Source organism: Mauremys reevesii, linkage group 15 (assembly GCF_016161935.1).
Source record: "Mauremys reevesii isolate NIE-2019 linkage group 15, ASM1616193v1, whole genome shotgun sequence".
In the NCBI taxonomy this organism is placed as follows: domain Eukaryota; kingdom Metazoa; phylum Chordata; order Testudines; family Geoemydidae; genus Mauremys; species Mauremys reevesii.
The window spans coordinates 7,853,292-7,864,119 of NC_052637.1; positions in this window are offsets into that span (position 1 = coordinate 7,853,292).

A 10,828-nucleotide genomic window follows, 5' to 3' on the forward strand; every position below is an offset into this window, starting at 1 on the left:
ATTATGTCTCTCTGAAAAAACTGCCAACTGTCTTCAATTGCTTTTCCCTTTAGACTGGCTTCCCATGGGATCTCTCCTACCAACTCCCTGAGCTTCCTAAAGTCTGCCTTCTTCAAATCATTCTCTTTATTTTGCTGTTCTCCCTCCTACCATTCCTTAAAATCATGAACTCTACCATTTCATGATCACGTCTACCAAAGCTGCCTTCCATTTTCAAATTCTCAACTAGTTCCTCCCTATTTGTCAAAATCAAATCTAGAACAGCCTCTCCCCTAGTACCTTTCTCCACCATCTGAAATAAAAAATCGTCTCCAGTGCATTCCAAGAACTTGTTGGATAATCTGTGTCCTGCTGTGTTATTTTTCTGAACAGATGTCTAGGTAGTTGAAGTACCCCGTCACCACCAAGAACAATAGGAACTGATAATTCCTGGCTATGGGCAGTGTTCCTTTTAGGGAGCTCACAATGCAATTAGGCAGCTTCAGAATTTTGGATACCAATAAAGAATTTATTACTAGAATTGGTCTGATTACTACTGAGCTGGGTGTGTGCAGGCCTGGGTTCATTAACCTCTGGAGCAGAGATCCCCCATCATGCACTGCTTCCCTGCTTTTCTGGTCCCGAAGTCCAGTGCGGTTCTTGCCTTGGAATCTGTGTTCTCCATTCTGTATGCTAAGGGAGATGCCTCCCTGTCTCATCCTTGATGCCAATGAGGCCAGGGGAGTTTCCTTAATCCTGTTACCCTTTTCTGGAGGGGTTTAGGTGTGTCTTCCACTGCCTCTTCATTACTTTTTGTAAGTCTTTCTTCTGACTGGTTTTGGCTCGAGCAGAGGCTGGCAGAGAGGGGGAAGGTCTTTCATGAGTCAGAGAGGCTGGGTACTGTGCCCTGGTTCCCCAAGAACACAGAGCTGACAGGTAACACGTGCTCTGTATACAGTGTATGCTGCTACACCTATTCTGTACTGGTCAGGGCAACCCCCATTCCTCAGTGCTCCTGGTGGTCCCAGGGTTTCCCCTGGCTTCCACCAGCACAAACACCGCTCCTACCACCATTGCTTGAAGCTGTACCACCTTCTCTTCCTCCACACCATGGATCAAGCTTTAGAGCCATAACTGAGCTTCCAGTTGGTAAAGTGCTCATGATCTCTATAAAACATGACATAGGTTGATTATAACTGCTGCTACTGAGGATCTCAAACTCAGACAAACCTTAGTGGAAAGGCAATGAGTTCTCTTGAAAAACTGACGTGGGGTTTTTGGTGTGGTGAATAGCTCGTTACAGGTTAAGGCTTCTCCCATGAACAAACGAGCCAGTGAAGCAGCTTAGCAAAATAAACAAACCTACCCTGCTATTTATATTGGGAACTTAGGCTTTTGCTAGATTTTAAAAGAGCAATTCAAAAAATCAAGCACCCAAAATAGCTTTCTTGGGGGCTCAGCTTAAAGGTTACAAGCAAACAAAATCATCTGGGGTTTTCTATTCAGAGGTGGTATCACAGGTTTGTTCCCCACTTTGAACTTCAGCGTCCAAAAGGTGGGGACCTGCATGTACCCTTCTAAGCTTAGATCCTAGCTTAGATCTGATAGCGCTGCCACCAACCAAAAATATAGTGTTTTAGTACACTTTCCATTCCCCCCAAACCTTCCCTGGGGAATCCAAGACCCAAACCCCTTGGGTCTTAACACAAAGGGAAATAAACCATTCCCCCACCTTTCCCCCTCCCAGACTTTCCCTCCCTTGGTCGTCTGGAGAGACTTCACTGATTCAAACTCCTTGAGTCTAAAACAAAGAGGGATTCACCTTCCCCCTCCTCTTTTCCCCCCACCTCTCCCTGGTGAGTCAGACTAATCCCCTGGGTTCTCAAACAAGGGGAAAAAAATCACTCAGGTTCTTAAAAAGAAAAGCTTTTAATTAAAGAAAGAAAAGTAAAAACTATTTCTGTAAAATCAGGATGGAAATGCTTACAGGGTATACAGCTTATAAAAACTAAAGGGACTCCCTCCCCCCTAGCATAAGTACAAGTTACAGCAAACAGAGGTAAAATATCCTTCCAGCTAAATACATATTTGCAAATACAGAAAACAAACAAAAGACTAATCCGCCTTTTTAACTAATACTCACTATATTGAACAGAAGAGACTGTTTCAGGAAACGTGGAGAGCCTGTATGTACATCTGGTTTCTCTGAATCCTAAAAGAACAGACAACAAAACAAAAAACACAAACAAAGACTTCCCTCTACCAAGATTTGAAGGTATCTTGTCCCCTTATTTGTCCTCTGGTCAGGTGTCAGCCAGGTTTACTGAGCTTGTTAACCCTTTACAGGTAAAAGAGACAGTAACCCTTAACTATCTGTTTATGACAGGTGGGATAATGAAAGTGACCAATATCTGTATCTCACTGGCCCCAAAAATAAAGAAAAATGAATATATAATAGTATTAGATGCTTCCCATTCTCAGGTGCTATTTCTCTGTATTATGAATACAAATATTAATACTGAGAGATTATTTTTATCCACATCCCTTTTTACTATTGCTTATCAGCCGTATAAATTGTATCTCTTGGTGTGAAATTTATCCAATTTAGTTTTTACCCCACATATTTTAAAGTTAGAGTAACTCTCCCTCTGCCAAAAAAAGGGGAAAAATTACAATTGTGTCAACATATTGTCGTGGAAAAAATCAGCCACACCTTCGATTTTGGGTCAGACCACACTGATACACCTTTATTAGGGTACACAATACCATTATGCATAAAGGGAAGGTCGACGTATTCCCAAACAAAGGGGGAATAGCCGCCTTGTATAAACACACAGTCTTTAAGCTTATAAAGAAAAAAAACCGCAACGCGTAATCATGCATTACAAATCTTATCAGCCTTATTTGGCATTTTTTTTATCAGCAAACCAATCAGCGCCCTTCTGGGGCCGTGACTTGGACCCTCTACCATCTAGGGGTTTTTTCCTGTTGTCTCTAGAGGCTCTTGCCTTTCGCCACGTTCCCCCCCCCCCCGTCTTGTGATGACTTCTCTTGCACATATTGCGTACTAAATTACCTAATGCAATTATTTTCCAATAGAGTTGTACAATAAGCACTTTTTCTAATTGTTATGCACACCTATTTGCGGTTTTCATTGTACAAGACTTTTGCAATATTGATTTTCCATAGCTAACAAGCTGTTATTTTAGGTCAAGTTACCCAATTACCAGTAGGCGTGGGTTCCTCTTTTCTCCTGTTGGCCTTTTGATTATGCCATACAGGCTTCGAATTGTGCCACACGAGCTCTTACAAATCTTCCTAATGCCTTAAGGTCAAAGTGGCCTACAGTGGCCTTCTGTTACCTATGCTTAGCTAACTTAGCTTGGGGTAGACAAGACACAGTTTCTAGGGTAAACTTAATCTGGGGTATAGGGGGTCCCTGAAAATCCCTATCAATATACAAGAGTTTTATTTGTGGAAGGGGCGAAAGTGAAACTTAGCCAGGTCTGCAGTAAGTTTCCCTAAAACAGTTACAGAAATAAATCTTAATGATTGTTCACAGCTGCTTTTTCTATCAGTACCCAGTTAAAATATTGTATTCTTTAAGGACAGGGAGGACATAGATGTATTTTCAAGTGATTTTGAAATGAGTTGTGAATTCAGCAGAGTAGGACATGGGGATATGGCGCCATGTCTCCATTACTGACAGGGAAGGCCTTGGATGCATTCACCCATATGGCCAGAGAGGCCAATAGAGGTTATGCATCCCAGTGTCTTTCCAAGTATCGAAGTTTAGGCTGACTGGTCTATAATCCCTTGAGTCCCCTTTGTTCCCCATTTTAAAGAAATGTACTACAGTACTGCCAACTTGAAGAGATCAAAGTTCATGAGTCAGCCTCCCCCAAATCATGAGATTGGCCCCCAAATCATGACATTTAAAAAAAATATTTTTTTTTAGGTCAGTCTCTTGATGTTTGAACTCTCCCGGCCCATCCTCAGAGTGTGCGTGTGTGACAGTGGGTGTGGCCAACTCTCCCACATATACTGGATAAGGTGGTGTTGGTGGCTCCTGGTGCAGGAGCTCTCACCGTCACATCTGCCCGTCTCCTGCCCGGTAATTAATCCTGTCCCCCAGTCCCTCATCAGTTCTGTCCCCACCCAACCCCGATCTATTCAGCCCCCCTCAGTTCAGTCCCCCATCCCATATCATCACCACCCCATCAGTTCAGCACCCCGCCCCATTGACACCCCCACTGACCTCAGTTCACCCTCCCAGCACTGCCCCATCTGCTCAGAACCCACCATCAATACAGCCCCCCCACCACCACTCTCCTCACTTTGGTGCCCAGGCCCTCCCAGCCTCATCTCTGCTCCTCTTAGGGTTCTTCACCCTCCCCAAGCCTGGGGAGGCTGCAGTGGGGTCCCCCTCCCACTTGCCAGGCTGTTAGAGGAGCAGCCACCCAGGGATGACGGGGGAGCCCCAGTCCTGCACAGGGCGTATAGCTGTCCATTTTGTCACTGCAGAGGAGGAGGGGGAGGAGAAAGATGGAGTTAGCACAGGTATGTCTATCCAAGCTGGGAATTGTACCTCCCAGCTGCTGTGCAGACATATCCACAAAGGGCTCTCTCCCAGAATGGCTCAGTGGGAGAATTATCCTGAGAGTCCATTGCTGCAGTGCACAGAGTTGGGAGGGACCAGAAGGTTGTGCAGAAAGGTGTTTCTGGGGGAACAAGCAGTCAGTGTCTCACTGCTACATCACAGTCGGCAGTCTTAGAAAATGACACAAGTGTTCTATTGGCTTCCCACACTGTCTCGTTCAAACATCGGTTCAGATAATGGGTCGCTGTGATTTGGGTCACTCACTTCCGCACATCTGGAGGCCTGGTTGTCACTGGCATTTGCGTGGACATGCAGAGAGTGTGCCAAAAGCTTCCTCTTCCCTTTCCTCACTCTCCACAAAGGCCAGTCAAAATCACATGCCCTCCCTCGGTATCCCCAGGGATGCACCTTACCAAAAAGTTGCAGGGTGGGACAGGGTCTTTCCTGGTCTTCCTCCTCTCCTGCTCCAGATGGGCCCATGAAATGAACCAGGATCTTCAAGAAGAGCAGGGTGCAGCTTATGGAGTCCCACCTGCCACTCAGACTCAGCTTCTTTTGATTGGCATAGAGGGGCCCTGCAATAGCCCTAACACAGTGGCTAAATGAGGTATTTTGCAGCGACATAGAGAGCAGTGCACCCTGGGTAGTTATCCCACCATGCAACTGGATTCAGGGTGTTTGGGGAAGAGTTTGCAGTGCCTCATGGGGGAAGGTTCATCATCACATGATGCAGGTTTCTCAGTCTCATCATTCCATGGGTATCCAGCTGCTTTTCAACTGCCCTGGTAACCTGCAAGCCAGGTAGCCATCTGGTCAGAAAGCAGGATCCTGCACTGCTCTTCAGCACTGTGCTGTGTGTTATGAACACAAGGCTACAAGAGGAGCTCCATGGGGCGGGGCAGGGGAGGGCAATTCACCACCATTCTGACTCCAGCCCCCTCATTATAGAAGTAGCATGTCTGCGGCTCCATACGAGGGGCAACTGTTTGCCTCCCTTGCCTCTTGCTCTGCCTGCCGCAGCTCTTTGAGTTTTATATGGCACTGCTGCATGTCCCTACCATCGCTCTTCCCCTCTGTGCCCCAGGCAAGTTCCTGCAGCTGGATTGGAGCTGTGCCAGCACAGCCTCCTCTCCCCACAGACCCAGGAGATCCGCCACCTCCCATATACTCCAGGCAGGAGCCCGTTTAGCTGTATGGAGCTAGCGTGCTCAGCTGGGCAGTTGCTATGGGAGCTCTCTGCACTGAGCAGACAGGAAGAGCAAGTTCAAAGCTTCCCAGGGCTTTAACAGGGGAGGGGCTTTCACCTGTGTACCTGGCTGCAGGGCAGCGGAATTCAAAACGGTGATCACAGCGGTCACAGTGGGCACTGTGGGACACCTTCTGGAGGCTGTTTAGGGAGATGTAAGCAATGCAGTGTTTACACTGACACTGCGTCGCTCTAAACACGTTGCCCTAAGCTCCACACCTCTCTTCGAGGGGGGTTTATTATGCCAGCGTAGCATATGAATTGAAGTGGCAGGAGGAGCATTGCAGCATGTACAGCTCCATAGTTAGGTCAACGTAAGCTGCCTTATGTGGACAAAACTGTGTAGTGCAGCCATGGCCTCAGAAAGGCCAGGAGATGGTGCTGGTGAACAGCCGTGGGGCAGCAAGACGTAGCTCTGCAGGCCCAAACAAACTTGTCAAGGCCAATCTGTAAACCGGAGTTTCCTGGGCTCATCTTCCTGGCCCCACCTCCCCTCCTTTCTCTGTTCGACTTACATCTGACCTAGTTCTCTCTGGATCCCTTTGGAAAAGCACCTGAGAAAGATTCAGCCATGTGCGATGGAGCTTCCCGGGGTGCAATCTGGAACTGGGGTACCGCCGAGCCCTCTGTCCCACCTGCCTGGGCTCCCTGTCACACTGTGATGCTGTGACAAACTGGAAACCTCTGGCAGGTGCTGCACTTACACAGCCATCCACAGGCAGGGACACACCCAGCTGAGTTACATGAATGTTTCTCCCAGCCACTTATGAATCAACAAAAGGGAGGCTCCAGCCAATTCCCCCCCAGTTCCCCAGACTTACACCCCACAGCTGTATCATCTTCCCCCGGTCAGAAGCCTGACCAGTGTAAGTTATTATTCAGTCTGCCCCTCCCACAATGTGGAGAGGACGTGCACCAGCCTTTGTAACTGAGCTGAGAATTCCCAAGCACTTCAAGCAAAACACAGTTTTAGGTAATATATAAAATGGGTTTATTAACTATAGGTAGATTTAAAGTGATTATAAGTAATAAGCATAGAGATCAAGTTGGTTACCTAAGAAATAAAATAAATTCCCAATCTGAGTTCTGTAAACTAGACAGGATTTGAATCAAGCAGTGTCCCACCCCAATAGATGGTATAGTTCCTCAATACACAGGCTGGACCCCCCCCCCAGTTCAAAGTCTTTGTCCTCCAGCTATGTTCCCTGGTGTTGGAGGAAGTGAGGCTCAGTGATGATGTCACTTCCCCCTTTTATAGTTTCTTCAGGCTTACTGGAAAGCTCTTTTGCTGTGCATGGGTTAAGCAGCCTCCAACTGTCTACATGCTTCCTCGGAGAAAAGTCTCCATTGCATACAGTTCCTGGGAAGATCATTGGGAATGTGGATTTCCCTTAATGGGCCATCAGCATGTCTGGTTACTCCACTGTTGTATCTGGAAGGCTATTTTATTTTTATAATTGGAGATATACCAATCTCCTAGAACTGGAAGGGACCTTGAAAGGTCATTGAGTCCAGCCCCCTGCCTTCACTAGCAGGACCAATTTTTGTCCCAGATCCCTAAGTGGCCCCCTCAAGGATTGAACTCAGAACCCTGGGTTTAGCAGGCCAATGCTCAGACCACTGAGCTATCCCTCCCTGCTATTTGTGGGTGTTCCCAATCTCACAACATATTTCAGTAACACATACCTAGCAATACTTCATAACTTTACCTACAATGATAACATACAATCCAACAGGATATTAATGTTCAACAGATCTAGACTTTTAAAATGATACTTCACAAGGCAGGCTTTGTACAAAATCTATCATAATTATATCACAGTGGTGAATATGGGGGTGCCAGGGTGTTACTCTGAGGTATGGAGTGTCACACCATCCCAAATCCCTTGTTCCGGGGAGAAACAAAGTGAGTGTCAAACCCTTGGGGTTGAGATCAAGTAAAGATGCCTTTTTCTGGCTGGTCTGGTTCAGTTTAACAACCCACATCCTGTCCATGGGGGCAGCTGTCAGGGGGCTGTGTGAAATGCATTGGGATCTCAGCCTGGTTCCCGGGGTGTAGACATCTCCATTACACACCAAGGTAACCAGCAAAGTCTGCACTGATCGTGCCCCTCCATGTGAGGCTCAGCAGAGAGGTCAGGGACCCAATCTTATGGGGTTCCACAGGCTTCTGTATAGATTATTTAGGTTAATCTTTCTAATGACACTCAGTGCTCAGTCTAGAAGATACCATCAGAGATGCTTAGTTTTGCAATTCTCAAACTGTGGATTTGTGTCTCCAGAGATAATATGCTTGTTAACAGCAAAAATGTTTTTAAATAAATAAAATATAGAGGTGAGAAAAAACAGACCTCAACTCTATTGTCCCTCTGCAAATTTATGCACACAAAGTCAATCCCTTACCTCTCTCAAAAAGTGAAAAGTTTCAAAAAGTTCAATGAATAGAAGACTGTTGGGGGGGCAGAATAGATCTGGACAAGGAGAAGAAGCCTGGAGATAAATGTGAGAAGTGAGGGACATATGCCTTTTTGTTAAAATATTATATGCTTTCTGTTGAAGAAAAAAATCCAGAATACTTAACATTGTTGTTTTAGTTAAATAAAACAATTTAAATGTCTGTCTGGCGATGTTCTCCTCCTAATACATCACGGCAAGAAAATCCTCCAAATATTAATGACTAACCTGTTGAATTGGAGATTGTTCACCTCCCAATGACTTCATAAATATCTGCTTCCATTACCTTTGGAAAATCAAATAACCAAACAATCATTCATTTTCTGATATAGCTGTAAAACTCATCTGAAAAGTTTTCAAAATAAATCACTGTTTAAAAATGTATAGTGTGTACCTTCTAAAAATGAAACCTACATCTATCTCTGAGTTGTGAAGAATATGTATTAAGGTTATACAGGTCTGTCACATCTTAGGCTCATTTAACATGCGCAATTTCAGCTTTACGCTGTCGGCAAAAACAAAAAACAAAAAGAGAAAAATAATTTAAATACTGTTTCAGTAGTGCGGGCGATTCCACCTGCCATTACACTCAATGTAATTTTGACTACACGCAATTTTCACTTTACGCGCTGACTGTGGAACATAACCCAAGCATAAGATGAGACAGACCTGTAACACTCAAGAAGAATGCACTTTTATGTAGAAAACCATGATTAAATTGAGTCTTCTTGACTAGTGATTTAAATCATGATTTAAATCAAATCCACCCTGCCTGCTGTTCTCTTGCCCTTGGCCCCTTCATTCCCCAGGGAGGCCCACAAATATAATTGGTGCCAGGCCAACAAAATGTTAATCCGGCTCTGAACTTACTTCAGTCGGGGGCTGATCTATTCACACCCCAGAGCAACATAAATTCTGCCGACTTCAGTTGTTATCTGAACACAACCTCAGGCATTTATCTTTGGGAGAGGAGCATGGTTTAGGATACATCCCTGTTGTTAGCATCTCCCATTGGCTAGTTTAGATGGCTCCCCAGCTAGTGTGCTGGCTCTCGTGGGTGGCATTGTAAGGCACCTGCCTGTCTCTATTCATCGTGCTGGGAGACTAGGCACCTAAGTCAGGCTGAGTAAGTTGAGATGTTCTTCTTGTGATGTTCAAAGCACCTAAAAATTAGGTGTGGGTGATGCTCAGCATTGTAACACCTAAGTCCCTTCATGGATTCTAACCCCAGTCATTTACATTAGAAGGTCACAGAAAGCAAAGACACAGATTCGGATGAAGGTGGGGTGTTTCCTTTTTCTCCCCATAGATCCCATCTTTTAGCTCATGGCTACCCTGGGTGAAGGGGTGGGTTTTTTTCAGTGCAATAGCAAACACAAGGCAGTGATCTCATTATACAGTCCTAGTGGAGATGAGGCAAGTGATGCTTTCACCTCAGTGTAGCTACTCAAGGTGATTGTTAACCATCCAAAACACCCCCCAACCCACAGAATTCTTCTTGACCAGTTACACTGAGGTGAAACCACCACTTGCCTTGTCTACACACAGATTGTACAATGAGAGAGAGAAACCTGCACCCTAGTGTAGACAAACCCCCAGAGACTGTCTCTGGGAGCAGGTCCCATCCCATGAAACCCCTTCGTAGACACCAAAGCAATTGCTGATGGGCAGAAGAAATGTGAACAGCATAGTTCATATCTCTTTAGCCACCATTGAATAAAGTCAACACCTCTGGAAACAAAGATGAGAGTCAGCACCATGTGTTCAGCCCCCTCTCCAAAGAGGCCAGCTGAGGAATTCCTGCTTGACATGGCTGGAGACAGCAGGAGACAGAGCACAGGCTGGATAGCAACATAGCCCAGCAAAACCCCAGCTCTCAGAGGGACATGTTGGTGCATTCCCTGTTGGTGCTGGGGGGACACAAGCAACTAGGGAAGCAAATCCCACGACTCTGCCCCTAACAACTGCAGCTGGGACATTCAAAAGGAACAAACCAGAATTGTCTTTCATGCTTTATTTACCATAAATACCTGTCAGAGTGCACAGGAGCTGAGAAGCAGCTTTAATACCCACAACAATGGAAAACAGACCCACGGGTTTTGGGAACAGTTTATTTTTAATGACACTAAAATGGCAACAAAGTCAAGGAAGTACCATATGAAATTAATGAGTGACAGTCGCACCTTCAGTGACGTTTTATAAATCTCTGTCCCTTTTCTTCTCCCTTCTCTGTCACACTGGTCATTTGTACTCGCCATTTTTCTAGCCCTCATTTCCCATCCCTGTTTATTTCTCTGTGTCTTCCCCTCTCCTCTGATCCCTGTCACAGACTATCCCCCTCATGTTCTCCATCATTCCCCGGAGTTTATCCCTTCCCCTCTCTCTAGCTCTTTGCCCTCTTCAGAGTATTTCCTTTCATTGTCTTTATATTTAATTTTCACTCTTTCTCCAAGACTCTGTTTGTTTTACTTTATTTTTTCCTTGTGTTGGTGGCACCAGGCATGACCCAGTGTTGACAGAGGGGTGGAAAATGACAGTGCCAATGAAGG